Source organism: Carcharodon carcharias, chromosome 3 (assembly GCF_017639515.1).
Source record: "Carcharodon carcharias isolate sCarCar2 chromosome 3, sCarCar2.pri, whole genome shotgun sequence".
Lineage (NCBI taxonomy): Eukaryota > Metazoa > Chordata > Chondrichthyes > Lamniformes > Lamnidae > Carcharodon > Carcharodon carcharias.
In genome coordinates this window covers 155293910-155317262 of record NC_054469.1, presented here as the reverse complement: position 1 = coordinate 155317262, position 23353 = coordinate 155293910, and the positions used below count along the sequence as shown (strand labels likewise).

General features: G+C 43.8%; 1 long non-coding RNA gene across 1 annotated transcript in view; it reads right to left on the bottom strand.

Moving 5' to 3' along the window:
• Positions 1–10039: 10039 nt before the first annotated feature.
• Positions 10040–23353, bottom strand: part of LOC121275658 — a 61969-nt gene continuing 48655 nt past the window's right edge. The window contains exons 3-4 of the long non-coding RNA XR_005942534.1: positions 11053–11113; positions 10040–10453 (exon numbers count right to left, since the gene is read on the bottom strand). This is a non-coding gene — a long non-coding RNA (uncharacterized LOC121275658). The remainder of the gene's footprint in view (positions 10454–11052; positions 11114–23353) is intronic.

The window sequence follows — 23353 nt, the reverse complement described above, 5'->3', positions numbered from 1 at the left end:
TCAACAGCACCTTCTGACCCCACAACCACTACCATCTAGAAGAACAAGGGCAGCAGGTAGGTGGGAACATGACCGCCTGGATGTTCCCCTCCAAATCACTCACAATCCTGACTTGGAAATATATCGCCATTCCTTCATTGTCACTGGGTCAAAATCCTGGAACTCCTTTCCTAACAGCACTGTGTGTGTACCTACACCACATAGACTGCAACGGTTCAAGAAGGCAGCTCACCACCCCATTCTCAAGGGCAACTAGGGATAGGCAATAAATGCTGGCGCAGCCAGCGAAGCCCGCATCCCATGAACGAATTTTTAAAAATGGACGGTTGTATCTCAACAGGACTGGGATCAGTGTTCTCCTAGGGAGGTTCACTAGTTTGGTTGCAGAGGGTTTAAAGGTGTTTACTAAAACCCGCTTTCCACCTTCAACACCTCTTTGTCCTTTCGTCTGTGACATCTTTTGGTTATCTCCACCTATCATTGGCCCTCTATCCAGCTCTTCTTGTCCCACCTCCCCCCCACTTTAAACCAACTTATATTTCACCTCTTTTCTATTTTTACTTAGTTCTGTTGAAGGGTCATTCGGACTCGAAACGTTAATTGTGCTCGTCTCCACAGATGCTGCCAGACCTGCTGAGTTTTTCCAGGTATTTTTGTTTTTGTTTTGGATTTCCTGCATCCGCAGTTTTTTGCTTTTATCTTAGTGTTTAAACTAACTTGGGAGGAGGATGGACATCAGCATATAGAAATGGAAAACAGAAATAAGATGCATAAATTATGACAGTACGAGAGAAGAGAGTAGTGCCATATTAGATAGGTAGTGGGGTTGCCAGTAGTCCCAGCAGTTGCCACCACACCTGGCTGCTGCTGCTGGGATTACAGAACTGTGGACCTTCCAACTGGCTGGCAGCCCTCGAAGCAGGACTTCCTCCCGAGAAAGGTGCGTAAGTCTTGCCTTAAAACAATTTATGCTGCTCCCAGTGCTAAATTGCTATGGGGAAGCCATTGGGATCGTGGGTGGGCTCTGCTCTACTTTTTAAATGGCAGAGAGGGGTAAACACGGCACCTCATAAAATCCAGCCCCCAAGTAGCCTAATTATATCCTTGCTCCTGAAGCCTAATCAATGATAGGGCTCAGAAGGACTACAGGGATTATAAAAACAGATTGGGATTACATGTATGTAAACTCACAAAGTGTGGTGAACAAGATCGGTGAGCTACAAGCACATATAGCCATGTGGAAATATAATGTGGCAGCAATGACAAAAATGTGGCTTAAAAATGGCAAGAACTGAGCGCTTAATATTCAAGGATATAAAATGTTCAGAGAAGTTAGAGAAGGAAAAGGGGAGGTGAGGCAGCAGTACTGATTAGGGAAAACATTGTAGTGCTGGAAAGAGAGTATGTCCTTAAAGGGGCATAGACAAAATCTATTTGATTAGGCTTCAGGAGCAAGGATATAGTTAGGCTACTTGGGGGCTGGATTTTATGAGGTGCCGTGTTTACCCCTCTCTACCATTTAAAAAGTAGAGCAGAGCCCACCCACGATCCCAATGGCTTCCCCATAGCAATTTAACACTGGGAGCAACATAAATTGTTTTAAGGCAAGACCTACGCCCCTTTCTCGGGAGGAGGTCCTGCCTTCGAGAGCTGCCAGCCAGTTGGAAGGTCCACAGTTCTGTAATCCCAGCAGCAGCAGCCAGGTGTGGTGGCAACTGCTGGGACTACTGGCAACACCACCACAATGAAGAGCTCAGATGAGTCCAGGGTTTGGGGTCTCAGTGAGGGGAATGGCAGGGGTGGGGCAGGGTGTGGGGTGGTGTGGTGGTGAGCTCAAGAGTCCAGGGGGTAGCTAAAGGGAGACAGTTGAACTTGGGTTACCCAAATATTGAATCAGATAATGTTATAAAGGGTAAGGAGGAGGAGGAAATTTATGAAATATTTCCTGGAGAATTTCCTTGACCAGTATGTGGTTGCTCCAACCAGAAAGGAGGCATTGCAGGATTTAGTGCTGGGTAATGAGGTGATCCAAGTGTCTGTGGGGGAAAACACTTGCGTAAGAGTGATCATTCTATTATTAGGTTTAGACTAGTAATGCAAAAGAAAGTAGAATGTCTTGATTGGAAGAGGGCCAATTTTAATGGGTTGCCAAGGGATCTAACCAGGGTAAAATGGTACCTAAGAATGACAGGAAAACAACGAGGAGATGCTTCAGGTACCAGCTGGGTACATTCCAACAAGTTCAAGAGGTAAGGTAACTAAAGCCAGGGTTCTTTGGATGATGAGGGAGGTGGAGAATAAAATGAAACAAAAAAGGAAGGGTGTATGATGTGTGTCAGCTGAATCCTTCAAGCAAGAAGCAGGTCAAAAACAGTAAGTTGAGAATGGAAGTGAAAAGGAAAATAATACTGGCAAATAGAGAATGTGAGATTAGAATGGCAGTCAACATAACAAGGAATCCAAAAATCTTCTACCCTGCATGTAAATACTAAGCAGGTAGTAAGAGGTGGAGATGGTCCTATTTGTGACAAGGTGGGTGATATATACTTAGAGGTGAGGGCAAGGCTGGAATACTTAATTAGTACTTTGTATTAGTATTTACTCAGGAAGAGGAAGCTGACAAAATATTGGTAGGAGCAGAGATAGTAGAGGTAATGGCTGGGGGTTGATAGGCAGGAGGTACTTGAAAGGATGGCTTGAAAGGTCCAGGTGGTTTGTATCCCAGGTTGCTAAAGGAAGTGGGGGTGGAGATAGCAGAAGGGCTTGTCATAATCTCCCAGTCTTCCCATATATGGGGGAAATGCTGGAGGATTGGAGAGTGGCAAACGCTGACACCATTAAGTAAACGTGTGAGGACAGTCTTAGTAATTATAAGCTAGTTAGTTTGACATCATGATGGGTAAGATGTTTAGAAACCATAATCAGGGTGAAAATCAACAGGCAGTTGGAGAGGTTTTTTTGTTAATTAAAGATAGCCAGCATAGAATTGTAAAAGAACAAAGAACAAAGAAAAGTACGGCACAGGAACAGGCCCTTCAGCCCTCCAAACCTGCGCCGATCATATTGCCCGTCAACTAAAACATTTTGCACTTCCGGGGTCTGTATCCCTCTATTCCCATCCTATTCATCTATTTGTCAAGCTGCCTCTTAAACATCACTATCGTACCTGCTTCCACCACCTCCTCTGGCAGCAAATTCCAGACACTCACTACCCTCTGCGTAAAAAACTTGCCCCGCACATCTCCTCTTTGGTTTTCTCCTCTCACCTTAAATCTATGTCCCCTAGTAATTGACTCTTCCACCCTGAGAAAAAGCTTCTGACAATCTACTGTCCATGCCACTCATAATTTTGTAAACTTCTATCAAGTCGCCCCTCAATCTCCGTCGCTCTAGTGAGAACAATCCGAGTTTCTCCAACCTCTCCTCATAGCTAATAACTTCCAGACCAGGCAGCATCCTGGTAAACCTCCTCTGCACCCTCTCCAATGCCTCCATATCCTTCTGGTAATGTGGCGACCAGAATTGCACGCAATATTCCAAGTGTGGCCTAACCAAGGTTCTATACAGCTGCAGCATGACTTCCTGGCTTTTATACTCAATACCCCTGCCAATGATGGCAAGCATGCCATATGCCTTCCTGACAACCTTATCCAAAAGGCAGATCATGCTTGACTAATCTAATTGAATTATTCAATGAAGTAACAGAGAAGGTTGATGAAAGGAGTGCAGTGGATGTCATCTGTATAAATTTTAAGAAAACATTTGACCAAGTGCCACATAAAAGGCTGGCTAATAAAATTGTGGCTCATGAAATAGGGTTAGTATCAGCTTGGATAAAAAAAAAACTGCCTTAAGGACAGAAAATAGTGAGTCATGGTTAATGGTTGTTTTTCACACTGGAGGGTGGTAGACAGTGATGTTCTCCAAAGGTCAGTGCTAGAACTGCTGCTTTTTTTGATACATAATGTGTATATATGACCAAGATATTGGAATACAGGGTAAAATTACAAAATTTGCTGATGATACGAAATTTGGAGAAGTGGCAAACAGTGAGGATGATACAAATCAAGTGCAACAGGACATAGATGGACTAGCAGAATGGACAGATCAATGGCAGTTGGAACTTAATGCAGTGTGAGGGAGAGGCAATAAAGACTTAATGGCACAATTCTAAAGAGTGTGCAGGGATAGAGGGACCTGGGGTGTGTATGCATACATCATTGAAAGTGGAAGGACCTATTGAGACGATGGTTAGCAAACCGTATGGGGTCTTGTGCTTCAAAAATAGAGGTATTGAGAACAAAAGCAGGAAAGTTGTGCTAAATCTTTATAAAGCTCTGCTTAGGCCACAACTAGAATATTATCTTCAGTTCTGGTCACTGCACTTTAGGAAGCTTGTGAGGGTCCCTAGAACCATATAACCATAGAACACTACAGCACAGAAAAACAGGCCATTCGGCCCTTCTAGTCCATGCCGAAATATTATTCCGCTAGTCCCACTGACCTGCACCCAGTCCATAACCCTCCAGACCTCTCCCATCCATGTATCTATCCAATTTATTCTTAAAACTTAAGAGTGAGCCCGAATTACCACGTCAGATGGCATCTCGTTCCACACTCTCACCACTCTCTGAGTGAAGAAGTTCCCCCTAAACCTTTCCCCTTTCACCCTAAAGCCATGTCCTCTCGTGTTTATCTCTCCTAATCTAAGGGGAAAGAGCCTACTCGCATTTACTCTGTCTATACCCCTCATAATTTTGTAAACTTCTATCAAATCTCCCCTCATTCTTCTACACTCCAAGGAATAAAGTCCTAACCTGTTTAATCTTTCCCTGTAACTCAACTCCTGAAGACCTGGCAACATCCTAGTAAATCTTTTCTGCACTCTTTCAATCTTACTGACATCCTTCCTGTAGTTAGGTGACCAGAACTGCACACAATACTCCAAAGTTGGCCTCACCAATGTCTTATACAACCTCACCATAACATCCCAACTCCTATACTCAATACTTTGATTTATGAAGGCCAGTATGCCAAAAGCTTTCTTTACAGCCCTGTCTACCTGTGACGCCACTTTCAGGGAATTATGTATCTGAACTCCCAGATCCCTTTGTTCCTCCGCACTCCTCAGTGCCCTATCATTTACTGTGTATGTCCTACCTTGGTTTGTCCTTCCAAAATGCAACACCTCACACTTTTCTGCATTAAATTCCATCTGCCATTTTCTGGCCCATTTTTCCAGTTGGTCCAGATCCCTCGCCAAGCCTTGAAAGCCTTCCTCGCTGCCTACAACGCCTCCAATCTTAGTGTCATCAGCAAACTTGCTGATCCAATTTACCACATTCTCATCCAGATCATTGATATAGAAAGCAAACAATAATGGTCCCAGCACAGATCCCTCAGGCACACCACTAGTCACAGGCCTCCAGTCTGAGAAGCAAACATCCACTGCCACTCTCTGTCTTCTCCCACACAGCCAATTTCGAATCCAGTTTACAACCTCTCCATGGATACCAAGTGTCTGAACCTTAAAGAATGAGAGAATGCAGTGGAGATTTACCAGAATGGTTCCAGGGATGGGTCATTTTAGCTACAAGGTTGGGCGAGAGAAGCAGGGCTTTTTCTCCGCTGAGCAAGGGAGAATAAGGGAAAATTTGATAGAGCTGTCCTGGATTATGACAGGTTTGAATAAGGTAGACTGTTTCCATTAGCTAATGGTACAAGGACTATGGGACACAGATTTAAGGTTTTAGGCAAGAGATGCAGGGAGGATGTGAAGAAGGAATTTTTTTACACCAGAGTGGTAATAAACTGGTACTCACTGCCCCTGAGCATGGTGAGCTGGCTGTTTTGTTCTGGATGGTGACAAGCTTCTCGATTGTTGTTGGAGCTGCACTCACCCAGGCAAGTGGAGAGTATTCCATCACTTTCCTGACTTGTGCCTTGTAGATAGTGGACAGGTTTTGGGGAGTCAGGAAGTGAGTTACTCGCTGCAGTTACTCTGACATGCTTTTGTAGCCACAGTATTTACACGGCTAGTCCAGTTCAGTTTCTGGTCAATGATAACACCCAGGATGTTGATAGTGGGGGATTCAGCGATGGTAATGCCATTGAATGTCAAGGGGTGATGGTTACATTCTCTCTTGTTGGAGATGGTCATTGCCTGGCACTTGTGTGGCGCAAATATTACTTGCCACTTGTCAGCCCAAGCCTGGATGTTGTCCAGGTCTTGCTGCATTTGGACATGGACTGGTACAGTATCTGAGGAGTCGTGAATGGTGCTGAACATTGTGAAATCATCAGCAAACATCACCACTTCTGACCTTATGATGAAAGGAAGGTCATTGATGAAGCAGCTGAATATAGCTGGGCCTACAACACTATCCTGAGGAACTTCTGCAATGATGTCCTGGAACTGAGATGATTGTCCTCCAACAACTATAACCATCTTCCTTTGTGCTAGGTATGACTCCAACCAGCAGAGAGATTTCCCCTTGATTCCCATTGACTCCAGTTTTGCTTGGGCTCCTCGATGCCACACTCAGTCAAATGCTGCCTTGATGTCAAGGGCAGTCATTCCCACCTCACCTCTGGGGTTCAGCTCTTTTGTTCATGTTTGAACCAAGGCTATAGTGAAGTCAGAAGCTGAGTGACTCTTACTGAACCCAAACTGACATCAGTGAGCAGGTTTTTGCTAAGCAAGTGCTGCTTAATAGCACTGTTGAAGACCACTTCCATCACTTCACTGATGAGCGAGAGTGGACGGAGGGGTGGTAATTGGCTGGGTTGCATTTGTCCTGCTTTTTGTGTACAGGACATACCTGGGAAATTTTCCACATTTCCGGGGTAGATGCCTGTGTTGTAGCTGTACTGGAACTGCCTAGCTAAGGGCACGGCATGTTCTGGAGCACCAAAGTAGCTAAAAGACCTAGGCTTGACCAGGGGCAGCACTACAGTCAGTCGCCTGTCATAGAAATGGTGGGAGATGGCGGTATGGCCACAGCAACTGCCTCTGCGCTCGTCTTCATCATCAGCATCTGTATTTGCTGATATCAAAAAGCAATGATTACGCACGCCATGCAAATGGTAACAATGTCAAATAGGGCCTATGCCCCTGCCCTGGCTGCTCTGATACAACTCTCTAGTGTATACAGGAAAATCTAATTATTGAGAAGAGATTATTAGCCTGGATTCAACCATATTAATAAAATACAGGATTGATCATTAAAAGGCTAGACTATTTTAGAATGCAAAGCTTGTGTGGGAAGCAGGATCCCTGGATGCCTTTACTAGCGGGGTATTCTCGGGGCGGCTCCCTGGGCCAGTAATATGGCCAGGGGACAAAAGGGGGGACTGAAGTAGTGTAAGTAATAAGTTTGAAATCCCTATGTGGCCATTAATTGAGTCAAGATTAATTGGGTTCACTGGGATAAAACAGCCACAGAAACTTTATCTTGTTGAATGAATTTTACAATTGTTAAATGGATAGCTAGAACAATATGGCCACAGAAACTCTGTCTTGTGATGTGTAGCTTCATCTAAGGGGAAGTATAAATAATGATTACTGTATCCATTAATTTTGAGAGAAGGACCCTCCCTTGCATGCATTCTGAATAAACCAGCATGACTCTACTCTCTCCGGGCTCTGTGTGGTGACTGAAATAACAATACTTATAGATACTAGGAGGATGTTTCTCCTTGCAAAGGAGCTTAGAACGAGAGAACAGAGTTTCATACTAAGAGGTTGGCCATTTAGGATTGAGATGAGGAGGAATTTCTTCACTCAGTGTGTTGTGGTTCTTAGGGATTCTTTATCCCTGAGGGATATGACAGAGATCAACAGATTTTTGGATACTCAGGGAATCAGGGGTTATGGTAATAGGTGGGAAAATGAAGGTGAGATAGGAGATCTACCATGATCGTACTGAATAGTGGAACTGACTAAATGGCTTACTCGCATTTCTTATGTTCAATACCTAAAAGTTTCAAGTTCCATGGCCTCAGTTGACTGTTGCTGCTGCTCTCCGTATCGGATTCCATCATTATGTTTCCCTTGAACAAAATGTTGCTGATGTGATTTAGCTACAGTTCCGCGTCCTTTGTCAAAATTTAGAGCTGGTAACTAAAACAACAAACACAAACAAAACAATTCTCATCTGGTATTTTACATCATAGTTTATTATAAGTAGAGATTTATATTCAAATTTTTGTTACCAATCATTAATTCCTAAAATTAGAATAAAAAGACATACACTGACAATTTAGACAATCAGGTCAATTATAATTCCCAGAATTTATAAAATGATAAGTTAAAAGTGACAAAATCAACCAGTTTCAAAATTATAAATATTCTAAGAAGTACCTAGGTTTCACCAACAATCTATCAGTCAGCTTTGCTGGAGGCATGCAATTCTGGATCACGTCTGCCTCCCAAAACACCCAGTTATGCAGCAAAGTGGCAAGCCTGGGAGTAGATCACCAATTTTTTAAAAATTCATTTATGCGATGTAGGCATTGCTGGAAAGGCCAGCATTCATTCCTCATTCCTAATTGTCCTTGAAAAGATGGCAGCTCACCATCTTGAACCGCTGCAGTCCCTGTGGTTTGGGAAACCCATAGCACTGTTATAGAGGGAGTTACAGAATTTTAACCCAGCAACAATGTAGGAACGGTGAAATATTTCTAAGTCATGAAAGTGTGTGACTGGAAGGAGGACATGCAGGTGGTGTGTTCCCATGTGCCTGCTGCCGTTGCTCTTTTAGGTGGTAGAGGTCATGGGTTTGGAAGCTGCTGTCAAAGGAGCCTTGGCAAGTTGATGCAGTGTAACTTGTAGATGATGTACACTGCCGCCTCCATGTGCTGGTGGTGGGGGGAGTTAATGTTTAAGGTGGTGGACTGAGTGCCAATTAAGTGGACTGCATTGTCTTGGATGGTGTCAAGCTTCCTATTTATTGTTGATGCTTCACCCATCCAGGGAGTATTCCATCCTGTGCCATGCAGATAATAGACAGGCTTTGGCAAGTTAGGAGGTGAGTTACATGCTACAGAATTCTCAGTTTCTGAGTTGCTCTTGTAGCCACAGCATTTATATGGCTGAGTTCGTTAAGTTTCTGGTCAATATTAACCACACCCCCCCACCCCCCCCATGACCCCCAAGCTGTTGATAGTGGGGATTTAACATTGGAAATGCCATTAAATATCGAGGGGAGATGGTGGTTTCTCTCTTGTTGCACAGTCATTGCCTAGCACTTGTCACGTGTGAATGTTGTTTGCCACTTGTCAGTCTGAGCTTGAAAATTGTCCAGGCGGGCACAGACTACTTCATTATCTGAGGAATTACAAATGACACATCAGTGAACATCTCCGCTTCTTATATGATGGAGGGAAGATCATTGATAAAGCAGCTGAAAATAGTTGGGCCTAGGATACTGCCCTGAGGAACGCTTGCAGTGTTGACCTGGGGTTGAAGTAATTGACCTCCAACAACTGCGACTATCTTCCTTTGTGCTAGGTATGTCTCCAATCAACGGAGAGTTTTCCCTTGATTCACAATTACTTCAATTTTGCTGGGGCTCCTTGATGCTACAGTCAATCAAATGCTCCCTCAAGGGTAATCACTCTCATTTCAGCTCTGGAATTCAGCTCCACATTTGGACCAAGGCTCCAATGAGGCCTGCAGCAGGAGGGTCCCTGGGGGTACCCGAACTGCACTTTGCTCAGCAGGTTATGCTGAGTAAGTTCCATTTGATAGCACTTTCGATGACACCCTCCATCACTTAGTTCATATTGAGAGTAGATTAACGGGGTAGTAGTTGGATTGGATTTGTCCTGCTTATTATGGGCAGAACATACTGGGCAAATTTTCACATAGTCAGGTAGAAGCTAGTGTTATAGCTGTACTGAAACAGCTTGGCTAGGGGCACACCTGTTCTGGATCACAAGTCTTCAGAACTACAGCCAGGATGTTGTCAGGGCTCATAGCTTACTTCTGTCTGGTGCAATCAGCCATTCCTTGAAATCATGTGGAGTGAATTGAATTGGCTGAAGGATCCTCAGGAGGAGGCCGAGATGTAACATCTCCTCAGCAATTCTGACTGAATATGGTTGTAAATGTCTCAGCTTGTCTTTCGCACTAATGTGCTAGGCTCCGACATCATTCACAATGAGCATGTTGTGGAGCCTCTTCCTCCCCTTAATTGTTTAATTGTCATACCACCATTTATGACTGGATGTGGCAGGACTGCAGAGCCTTGGTCTGATCATTGTTTGTGGGATTGTTTGGCTTCGTCTTTCAGCTTCTCCCATTTTTCTTGGGGTTTCCACAATGCTGGTCGATTACCCTTCTCCATCTCCTCCTGTCAGTCACTCATTCTTCTTCCAAATCCACTGCGTTTAAATCTCTTGCCACCACATCCAACCAAGGATGGGAAAGAAAAAAGCGTTTTGAGACATCCTAAAACATATGAATTATGTTTCTCACATGTTGGTGTCTTAAGACTATTTTCTCACAGAAAGGATTTGAAAAAGAGTCAGATTCAGGGTTTTAAAGCTAAGTGTATTCATACAGAGACAAAAGATGGTTAAAATGCTAATAGGATAGACATTGGTGTTATTGAATGAAAGCAATAAACAATTAATGATATCTCAAAACACTCTATGAAAAGAAACTGCTGTATCTGTCTTGGATACACCTCAACTTTGACAGGCAAGGCTGTCCTTTAAGATTATTTTCAGATAAAATTATCTTATATTGCTCAGTAAATTCGCTGATTCACTTTTAGTTTTCCTCTAAACCAATTTTGAAGAGTTACATACTAATGAAGGGCAGAATAGTTATGCAATATCATGTACAAAACAATGCTTATAGTATTTTGCTAACAATGCATTACCAGAACATACATGGTTCGTTGTTCATTCTTTCCATCCCAGTGAGAAATAATCTCTCACTCAAGGCAAAATAAATCCCATCTCTTATCTGAAGTAAAATAAATCTAATATATGATGCACAGCGTTCCTATTTCCAACTTGGTACTATACTATTGGTGATCATACCTGCTGCTTGCTTGCAGGTACATTCAAGAGATTGAGTAGCCGCTTGAGGTCTGAATATTCTCTAAAACAAAAAAAAAATCTTGACATAGTTGAAAACATAATTAATAGTTAAAATTCAGTGAGCCCTTTTACTCCATTATTGTCTATTGCAGCTTTCAAATACAGTACCATTATTTTTCCTGCTACTTCATATATAAAAAATCTTGCATTCACATTTATAAAGCACATTTCATGACCAGTGAAGTACTTTTGAAGTGCAGTCACTCTGTAATGCAGGAAAATATGTGAAGATATTTCAGTGTATATTTTGAATCACTTTTTTACTGCAGTTACTTTAATTGCAAAGAGTGGCGGTAAACATGTACATTGTAAACAGGGTATAAAAATTAGGATAAAGCAGAAAATGCTAGAAATACTCAACTTTTCAGGTCAAGATCTTTCATCAATAAGAGTTCTGATGAAAGATGATAAAATATTAATTCTGTTTCTCCACAGATGCTGCCTGACTTGCTGAATAGTTCTAGCATTTTCTGGTTTTATTTCATATTTCCAGCATCTGCAGTATTTTGCTTTTGTAAAGTTTGGGGGGCTGGTGAGAATGGGAGTTCTCTAAGTACTGGGTAGTAGTCGCTTATTGAAATTTGAGTTAACATTTTGAATTTAATTTACAACTTGTAAAACTGTAAAAGAAAATGCAATTTAGCCAGCACTTTACAGAAACTGCCTACCAGTGGCAATTAACTCGAGCGGGTTGGGCACATGCCTGCCTGTCAAGCAAAAACTTCTGCCCATGAAGAATACCAAATGGAGAAAGGGTTGAAAGAAATTGTCTGGTATATTACAAGAAAGCTGATGCAGCTTTTTGCTTCTGCTGCAAACTGCACGGCTTCAAACCGGCACACAGATTAGTAAAGGAAGGTTGCAATGACTGGAAGCATCTCAATGACAGATTGCAATCTCACGAAATACATAAGGAGCTGCTCAAAATGCAATAAAATGGCTTGAAAGAAAGTCTACAATGAAGACAATAGATGAGTACACACAAAGAGAAATAAACATGAAGAAGAAACATTGGCATTCACTGTTGACATGTATTACGCTAATTATGTAGTACCTAGCTGACCATAACTCAGCATTTCTTGGAAATACAAGGCTTTATGAACATAACAATGCCAACTTTCTGCGAGAATTGAGATGATAGCTAAATTCGATACTGCAAGAATTTGTCCAACACATAAAAACAAAGAAATCCATGACCATTATCTTGCCTCGTGTTCAAAGTGAACTAATCTTGATGATGGCGTTGAAAGTGAAGAAAAACATTATTGAAAAGGAGACTGCAAAATAATTTATTCTTGGCTGTACTCCTGATCTGAGTCACCAAGAGCAGATGCCCCTTGTTCTTTGTTATGTTGACATGATTCTGAAGTGAAGGTAAGGGAGAATTTTATTGACTTTCTTCCGGTTCAAGACAAAAGTGGACAAGGACTATCGGATTCTCACATGGCTGCGCTGGATGGACTTGGCTTCCAAGTTACTGATTGAAGGAGACAGAGATGTGACAATAGGGCAAATATGAAGGGCCAGAAACGAAGCGTACAGGTGCGCATCCTTCAACTCAACCGCTGAGCCTTTTTCACTCCATGTGGCTGCCACAACTTAAATCTGCTATTGGGAGATATGGCAAAGTAGTTCTAAAGCCATGACATTTTTTGGAGTTGTACAGCGAATTTACAATATATTTGCAGCTTCAACTATTAGATGGAAAATATCGAAAGCGAATGCTGTCTCTTTAACTCCAAGGCCGTTGTTAAACATGAGGTGAGAATGTCGAGTAGGATGTGTAAAAGCAATCCGTTACCAGATAAATGATATCAGGAACAACTTGCTTAAAGTTGCTGAAGAATGTGACGACTCAAAAGTTAAAAGTGAGGCAGAGTCCTTGGTCAACTACAAACTCGAAAATTTTGAATTTCTATTGCAATGGTTGTGTGGTATGACATCATTTTCGCCATGAACACTGTAAGCAAGACACTTCAATCCAGGGAAATGTAGCCTTAATTGGTCTGCCAGCATGAAATCGCGGTGCAGTGCTGATCACGAGCGGCGGTCTGACATTAATTGACAGGAAAATGCTGAAATATGTTATTAAAGAAGTGATAACAGGATATCATAATATGATTAGGTAGAGTCAGCATAGTTTAAAGGAAGGAAAATCATGTTTGACAAAGATTTAGTTTTTTTAAGAATGTAACTGGCAGGACAGATAAAAGGGCGCCTGTGGTTTTGGTTTTTAAAAGATATTCAATAAGATGCCACACAAAAGATTGAAACAAAGAATAAGGCTCATGGGGTTGGTGGTGATATTAACATGGATAGATGATTGGATAAAGGACAGAAAACAGACTAGGAATAAATGGTTCATTTTAGTCTGTTACTAAAGCAAGGATTAATGCTGGGACCTCAGCTATTTACAATCTTTATAAATGACTTAGATGAACAGAACAAGTGTAATGTACCCAAGTTTACTAATGAAAAAGGTAGGAAAGTAGACTGTGAGGAGGACACAGAATCTGTGAAAGAGATATAGGGCAGAATCTTCCACTCCCATCAGCAGTGAGAATTGTGGAAGGTGGAAGCACTAAATTTGGCATGGCAATGCCACTACCTGGAAGTTCCCCTCCAAATTAAAATTCTCGCCAGCGGATAATTAGAAAGGTCAGAAATAAAAACAAAAAATGCTGGAAAACTCAGTAGAGTTTTGAGTCCGTATGACTCTTCTTCAGCTCTGAAGTTGGTGGGGGGGAGGGGGAGGGGGAGGGGGGGGTGCGGGGGACACGAGAGGGGAGGGATGAGACAGAGGCAGGACTGGGTGAGTAGGGAGGAACACGAGAGGGAAGGGGGAGACAGAGGTAGGACTGAGGGGGAACTAGAATGGGGATGGGGGAGACAAAGGCAGGACTTGGGGAGAACACAAAAGGGGAAGGGCGAGACCAAGGCAGAACTAGGGGGTGATCAAGGAACAGAATGGAGGAGTGAAAGAATGTCCTGGGGCAGAGTTATAAGACTGTCCAAGGATGAGTCAGAAACTGTCCTGGGGCTGAGGCCACGGTGTCAGGAAAATATTGAAGAGACTGTCCCGGGGTTGAGACCACACTCTTGGGGGCATATTGAAGTGGCTGCCCTTGGGCTGAATGGGCAATGTTAGAGGTCTCTGCATGTCTCGATCCCGGTCTTGGGCAGTGGAAGGCCTCTCTGTGCAGTGACAGTCGAGCACAGTATGCTGTGCAGGGCGTGGTCAGTTACCTAAGGCCTTGAGGGTTTGAGTCATAGTATTGTGAGGCAGAGGGCACAGTAATACTCAGAGGAGGTATCTGGATCCTGTAAGTCGATAGCTGAAAAGTCATGATGGGGGAGGTATTGGAAGGTCTCATGGGGGAGGGGGTGCCCGAAAAGTAAGGTTGCATGTGGCCTTGAGAAGGGGAGGGTTCAGGCTGACAAACGGCATGGGAACATCAACATTAAAGGGTTCAGAGGGAGAACAGGAAAATCTACATGCACAATGGTGAGGTCAAGGATAACATAGAGAGGCTGGATAGTGACAGGAGGAATGGGAATTAGGGACGGTAAGTATGGAGGAGGGTGGGAGGAACTTGGTGGGTGATGGGTCATGTTGGAAGCTAATGATGACAACATCATTTTCACATTCACTTCCAAATGGTGCAGTTTGAAAAACAAGCTGGCAAAAAAAATCAATCAGTGAGGGAGTCTCTGGGCATGTGGGAGGAGCTCAGCCAAACATTTTTTGGCCGATTGAAGGGGCACCATATGAACATCCTACTTAAACCATGGAGAGCAGCGCCCTGCTGAGTGCTGGACTCAAGGGTCTAATGCACAATGATTGAGCTTGGCTTCTTTACTAATGTTGCACATTTAGCCGAGAATACATTAAGTTTAGGTGCTGCGGTGCATATGGTGTTAAGTGGCACCTGGTCCTTACAGGGGCATGTGAGAATGGATGTAGGGTCAAACAATCAAGGGCCACAGCTGCTTTGCAGAGGCAGTATGGAGTCTACAAGCCTCAATGTTCCCAGTGTTCTGGTCATGGCATTCAAGGCGCCATGCTTGCAGTCAGGATGTAAGTGCAAGGGCTGGGTATCAAAAGTTATTATCAAGGTCAACCACTAGAAGGTTGACTGTGGGTTACAGGACATGGGGCATTTGACCCTAATTAAGACTCTTGTTCTGAATGCGCAGTTACTTCTAAGGGGAAGGTTCAGCCACTTGATGTCCTCCAGGTTAAGTGGGTGGACAAAGATCTGGCAAATGGAATACAATGTAGAAAAATGTGAATCTGTCCATTTTGGCAGGAAAAATAAAAAAGAAGCATATTATCTAAATGGTGAGAGATTGCAGAGCTCTGGAATGGAGAGGGATCTAGATGTCCTAGTGCATGAATCACAAAAGGTACAGCAAGTAATTAGGAAAACTAATAGGATGCTATAATTTATTGCAAGGGGAATTGAATATAAAAGTAGGAGGCTACGCCTCAGTTATATAGGGCATTGGTGAGACCACATATGATGTACTGTGCACAATATTGGTCTCCTTATTTAAGGAAGGATGTAAATGCTTTAGAAGCAGTTCAGAGAAGGTTTACTTGACTAATACCTGGAAGGGGCGGGTTGTCTTTTGAGGAAAGGTTAGGCAGGCTAGACTTGTACCTACTGGAGTTTAGAAGAGTAAGAGGTGACTTGATTGAAACATTAAAGATCCTGAGGGGTCTTGACAGGGTCGATATGGAGAGGACGTTTCCTCTTATGCGAGATTCTAGAATTGGGGTCACTGTTTAAAAATAAAGGGGTTGCCCAATTAAGCCAGAGGTGAGGAGAAATTTCATCTCTGAGAGGGTCTTGGGTCTTTGGAAGTGTACTCCTCAAAAAACGGTGGAAGCAGAGTCCTTGAATATTTTTAAGATAGCAGGAGATAGATTCTTGATAAGCAAGGGAATGCAAGGCTATAGGAGTAGGTGGGAGTGGGGAGTTGAGATTACAATCAGATCAGCCATAATTTTATTCAAGGGCAGAGTGAGCTGCCATTTGATAATGTACCAATGTATGGCACATACATTCTCTGTGAGAAACTCATGCCACACGGACTTGCACAGCATCCAATGTCGGTTGCTCTGAAGATTGTCGCTGCAATGAACATTTTTGCCAATGGATCCCTTCATGGGTCCCCTAGGGACCTTCGCGGAATCTCACAATGGGCAACACACAAATTTGTAAGGGAGGTGACACATGCCCTTTTCAGTAAAGCTCACCATTATGTGCAGCTCCACATGGATGAAGCAAGCCAGGCTGCCAAAGCTGTGGGATTTGCTGTGATCTTAGGTTTCCCACAAGTGCAGGGGGTCATCGACTGCACACGTGTGGCCTTAAGAGCTCACTGGCAGCATCCTGGGATTCATTAATAGAAAAGGATTTCATTCTCTGAATGTCCAGTTCATTTGTGATCACAGAAAGCAGGTCCAGCATATTTGTGCTAGATACCCAGAGAGCTCAAACATTTTGAGTCGATCCCAGATGCGAGATATTTGAGGAACATCAGCGCTTAGTTGGTTGGCTCCTCAGTGATAACAAGTACCCTCTAAAGACATGACTAATGATACCCAATCATCAGCCACAGTGTGCATCTGAGGAGAGATGCAATGCTGCACATTCCACCACAAGGTCCTTAACAGAGCAAACTATTGGCTGCTTAAAGATGCTTCCGATGTTTGAACAGATTAAGTAGGGCTCTGCAATACTCACCACAGAAAGTGTCACGCACCATCATTGTTTGCTGCACCCCGCACAACTTAGCACTGTAAAAAGGCTCGGGGTAGGGTGATGTTGCCAGAGGGAGACATTGAGGAGCTGGACATCTCCTTGGATGAGGAGGACTTGAAAGTGGATGAACCTGAAGAGGGCGAAGATTCAGATGAACGACATACATGGGCACGATGCAGCGGACGTGCCTGTGACAACCTCATAGCTACAAGATTTTAAGAGGAATAAGGTGAAAGCAATTTTCACAATCGAAGTACTCTTCAGGCTTAAGTGCAGGGGACACAACAAAACCTTCCTTCTCAGTGTCAACACATCAGGAAAGGTAATCAATCTCACAATGATCATGAAAGCAGTGTAAGTCACCTTCAGCCCTAACGATGGGGTCGCTGTCCTTCCCATGGAGACTTAGGTGCACTCACATGCCGCAGCCACAACATCAGTCAGAATGTGGGCAGATTCCTCCATCCTTCGTTCCAGCCTGGTGACAACCTCCAGCAACTCTGCCTGAAGTTCCCCTGCCTGTCTCTGCATCTCCAACATTTCTCTCAGGGCCAATTCCAGAGGCTTGTCATTGGACTCGGAGTCAGTGGGGGCCTGGTCTCCAGCAGTACTCTGAGTGTCAGAGATCTTGGCTGTCACTGCCTCTGCCTGCTGTGCACTGGTGCCTGTGGGGTGATCACCGGTTTGTGAACCCAAACCTACTCTAGAATTAGGTCCCACCGAGGTGCATGTATCTCTGCTGGTGGAGGGTGCAGGTGAACGCAGTGTTGGACATTCATCAGATAGATGCTCTGCATTCTCATCTGAGCTGATCTGGGGGCAAGGGCTGAGGCGCTTGCTGGAGGACATCCATCGCTTTTTTTTGCCAGTAGCTGGAATAAGGAAAAGAGATAATTAGTGATCGACTAGGCAGGCTCCAATATGATAGGTCACTCACAGTCATTGACCACACGATGTATGCTGGATGCACCCTCCTGGCTTGTTGGGACAGGCCAATTTCACCTTGCGGGCAGGAATTATCCCTATCCTCCCCAGCAAGTTCTACGGCCTGTTCCTTATGCATAGAGACTGTCCTCAACACTGGGGTAACTCCCCCTGATCTTTGCTCTCCCCTTTTTGCTGTGGGCGATCTTGTCCTGCATGAAGATAGATAGATTGACTGTGAGCACAATGGATGAAAGAGCAGTTCAGAAGCATGCATACCTGTTGTATGTGCTGCGCAATCCCCACTAAGGGATTAAGACATTTGCCGTTTGTGCAAGAATTTACATGAGATGGTGAGCTTCATGTCCCATCTGCTGGTCGTGTGTAACATCCCTGTGGCCTCTGACCCTTAGTCTACCTAATGCCTTTATGAAAGTGTGAGTTTAGAGTGAGTAGAAGTTTGACTTACCCTGGCAGAGCACCTCTGCTCATTCATCCTTTTGCTGCACTGCAGAGTGTTCGTCTTTTGTTTCCCACAGACACTGACCTCCTTGGCGAACTCCTCCCATGCCAGTGTGGTCTGGTGGGAAGGCCTCCTGCTCCCATCCCGAGGAAAGAATACCTCCCATCTTTCCTGGATGGCCAGGAGGAGAATCCCCAGGGAGGCCTTGCTGAACCGAGAAGTGAAGGGTTTGGTTCCGAGAACCTGAATGACATTACACACCTGGCCTACGCTGAGCGAATGTATGTGTGGCTGCCATTTAAAATATGGCACCAAGACCTTCGACTCCATGAGGTAGTTGTGGGGCAGACAAATCCCTGTCCACCCTACCACGAGATTTGACGAGGTCCTCAATGATGCATAATTAATCAGCTGAAAAGCGAAGATCGTGTGGATTCATCCGACTCGACGTCCAGCAGGAATCACACCAACTTTCCCACCTGCCACCACACTTAGTCTCCAGAATGGAAAATTCCACCCATCGATAGGATAAGTTAGTGAGCTAAAATGTAACAGAGTATAATGTGTGGAAATATGAGGCAAGTCATTTTGGTAGGGAGGATAGCAAAACAAACTATTTTGTAAATGATGCGAAACAATTAAATGTTGGTGTTCATAAGGATCTTTGGTGTCCATACACAGAAGATTAATATGCAGGTACAGCAAGCAATTATGAAATCAAATGGCATGTGGGCCTTTGCAAAAGGGTTGGAGTATGAGAGTAGTGAAGTCTTACTGCAATTGTATTGGGCTTTGGTGAGACCAGACCTGCAGTTTTGGTTTCTACAACTAAGGAAGGGTTATATTTGCCAAAGAGGAGGTGTAAAGAGATTCACTAAATTGATTCATAAGAACATAAGAACTAGGAGCAGGACGCAATTCAGCCCCTCGAGCCTGCCCTGCCATTCAATACGATCATGGCTGATCTAATTTTGGCCTCAACTCCAATTTCCCACCCACTCACCATAACCTTTCAACCCATTACTAATTAAAAATCTGGCTATCTCCTCCTTAAATTTATTCAGCGTCCCGGCATCCACTGCTCTCTGAGGTAGTGCATTCCACAGATTCATCACCCTTTGAGAAAAGTAATTCCTCCTCATCTCTGATTTAAATCTACCACCCCTTAGCCTAAAACTATGGCCTCTCGTTCTAGAATGCCCCACAAGGGGAAACATCCGCTCTACTTTGTCTAACCCCTTTAGCATCTTATATAGCTCAATTAGGTCTCCTCTTATCCTTTTAAACTCTAGTGAGTATAGGCCTAAACTGCTCAATCTCTCCTCATAAGACAAGCCCCGCATCTCTGGCATCAATCTAGTGAACCTCCTCTGAACCGCCTCCAATGCAACTACATCCTTCCTCAAGTAAGGGGACCAAAACTGTGCACAGTACTCCAGGTACGATCTTACCAATGCCTTGTACAGTTGCAACAACACTTCCCTATTTTTATACTCTATTGCTTTAGCAATAAATGCCAAAATTCCATTTGCCTTCCTTATTACCTGTTGTACCTGTATACTAGCTTTCAGCAATTCATGCATGAGGACACCCATATCCCTCTGCACTGAAGCATTCTGAAGTTTCTCTCAATTTAAATAATAAGTCACCTTTTTATTCTTCCAACCAAAATGGATAACCTCACACTTAAACTCCATCTGCTAAATTTTGGCCCATTCACCTAACCTGTCCATATCCATTTGTAAATGTCTTATTTTTTCATTGCAACTTACTTTCCCATCTATTTTGGTGTCATCTGCAAATTTAGCTATAGTACCTTCTATCCCTGAATCCAAATTATTAATATAGATTGTAAATAATTAGGGCCGAAGGACCAAACCTGTGGCACCCCACTAATTACAGCCTTTAAAGACCCATTTATCCCGACTCTCTGCTTTCTATTGGTTAGCCAATCTTCTATCCAAGCTAATATATTACCCCTAACTCTGTGTGATCTTATCTTGTGTACTAGTCTTTTTTGCGGCACTTTATCAAAGGCCTTCTGGAAGTCCAAATATACTACATCTGCAGGATCCCCTTTATCCACTTTGCTTGCCATATCTCCGAAGAACTCTAGCAAATTAGTCAAATACGATTTATTCTTCATAAAACCATGCTGACTCTGATGGATTGCATTTTGACTTTCCAAATGCCCCATTACTACTTCCTTAATAATGGATTCCAACAATTTCCTAATGACAGACGTTAAACTAACTGGTCTATAGTTTCCTACTTCCCTCCCTTTTTGAATAAGGGTGTTATATTAGCATTTTTCCAATCCACTGGAACCTTTCCAGAATCCAGGGAGTTTTGGAATAAATGCACCAATGCATCCACTATCTCCGCTACCACTTCCTTTAAGACCCTGGAATGTAGGCCATCAGGTCCTGGGGACTTGTCATCCTTTAATCCCAATAGTTTGCTCAGTACTTTTTCTCTAGTGATGGTGATTGTTCTAAGTTCCTCCTTCTCTATACCCTCTGCACTACTTGTTACTATTGGGGTGGTACTGGTGTCCTCCACTGTGAAAACTGAGGCAAAATATTGATTAAGCATCTCTGCCATTTCTGTGTTCCCCACAATTAACTCCCCAGTCTCATCCTCCAAGGGACGAACATTCACATTAGGTACTCTCTTTCCTTTTACTTTTGCTATCAGTTTTTATATTTTGCGCTAGTTTTCTTTCATAATTTACCTTTGCTCTTTTTATTTTTTTTAATAACCCTTTGTTGATCTTTAAAAGATTCCCAATCTTCCAGCCTGCCACTGACCTTTGCAATTTGGTATGCCTTAGTTTTTGCCTTTAACTTCCTTGCTTAGCCATGGGTGCTTTTTCCCCCTCTTACCATCTTTCTTCCTCTTTGGAATATATTTTACTTGGGAGGAATTGAATATCTCCTTAAATATCTGCCACTGTTCATCAACTGTCCTACCTTGTAGTCTTCCAGCCCAGTCCACTAGGGCAAAATCTGCCCCCATAGTTACCTTTGTTTAACTCCAGAACACACATGTGGGACTCAAGTTTCTTGCTCTCAAACTGAACTTGAAATTCTAGCATGATATGATCACTCTTCCCTAGATGAGGATGAGCTGAGATGAGATTGAACAGAACGGAGCTAAACCCTTTGTAGCTTCGAAGAATCAGGTATTCTCATTGAAACATATATGATTTCAAAAGGCTTGACAGGGTAGATGCTGAGAGGCTGTTTTCCTTGACTGGAGAGTCTAGAACAAAGTGCATAGGGTGAAATTTTCCATTCTGGAGACTAAGTGCGGTTGGCCTGATACCCGCAGGGAACTGGGGCGGGTTGCCATGCCAGACCATCTGCTTTTCAGCTCATTATTTATGCATAAGCGAGCAGCTCGTCGAATCTTGTGATGGAGCAGGCTAGGGTTCGTCCACCACTCCTTACCTCAGGAGTTGAACATCCGCCTGCCATATTTAAACAGCACCCCCACAGACATTCACTTCTCTGCAGCCCAGGGCTTCTTGCGGCACGTGAACCAATGACCCCGAGGAAATCCAAACCATCTGCCCCAAGTTTAGCCACAAGTTGCTGGAGACACTCCTCCAGACAGTTCAGGACTGGCAGGACGTCCTCTACCCTCGGAATTGAAGCCAGAGGTCCACCAACCTCACCACAACGGCTTGGGAGGAAGTTGCCAGGAGGTCAGTGCCTGTAGGCCTCAGAAGAGGGCCACCTTGCAGTGGACGAAGAGGGTGAATGATCACATCTTCTCCGCCAGTCAGCCTTCTCCTCATTCTCAACTTACTCTGTCATAAGGCCATCAGGCATTCGGAGGGCTACAGCCCACAGGAATCTCACATACCACTAGCAAAAGGGACATTAGCACTGATTCTCTCACACAGAATTTAATATCGTCATCTTCTGTAACAACCTGCACAAGCTGCGTCTTCAGCCTTACTGGGAATCACTCAGCACTCACAGCAGGCATGCATGCTTATGATCTGCTCTTGCATCCGTGCTGCTCACAGTTATCTATCTGTCTTTACGCAGAACAAGATTACCCACAAAAAAAGGGAGAGATCTCAGACCGGAGGGGGGATGTCGGAGTTGAGGCCTCTCACCCTCTTTGAGAAGCAGGCGGCAGAGTTGGTTGGTGAGGACAGGGACCATTCCTGTGCTGAAGGAGAGATCAGTGTCACCCAACAAGCCAGTGAGGGTCCATGCAGCAGTCATCAGCCGCCCATGGACACAGTGAGCACTTTTCAATTTGGGTGACTGTCTAGCCAATCACTAATTATATCTTCTCTCTATTACAGCCGCCAGCAAGAAAAGGCCGAGGAACACAGCCCATCAGCCCCAGTCCCCTGAGCATCTTGGATGAGGATCCAGAGGAAGCATCTGAGGAAGACCACAGTGCATTCACCTGAACCCTCCACCAGCACAGAGACACATACTTCGGTAGATTCGAGCAGGCTTGGGATTACTATCTGGTGAGCACAGCACAGAAACGGGTCGACAGAAGGCGAAGGCAATAACAGCCAAGGTCTCTGACACTCGGAGAACTGCTGGAGGCCAGGTCCCCACTGAATCCAAGTCCGATGAAATGCCTCTGGAATCGGCCCTCAGAGAAATGGTTGGAGCTCCAAAGACAGGCAGGGAAACAGCAGGCAGGGTTGTCAGAGGCCGTCACCAGATTAGAACAAAGGATGGAGGAGTCCATCCACAATCTGTTTGATGTTGTGGCTCCAACATGCGAACACATCAAGGTCACCATTGAAAGGGTGCTGTTGGATTCCTCTGGTACAAAAACCCTAACCCTGTATATATATATATATATATATATATACTTTTTAATTATCCTTATTATTACTTATTATTTTTAAACTGGATTTTTCAGCTCAACAAAGACAATTAAGATGGTTGACCCTCTGTCTGGAATTACCCCAGCAGTCTCCAGAACAAAAGAATTATCTTCTCAATTTCAAGAATGTCACACCTCGTTATGCCTAAGGAGTATCTAATAGACTACATAGGACTGTACAGCCCAATTTCAAAAGGAACTACAGGAATCCAAT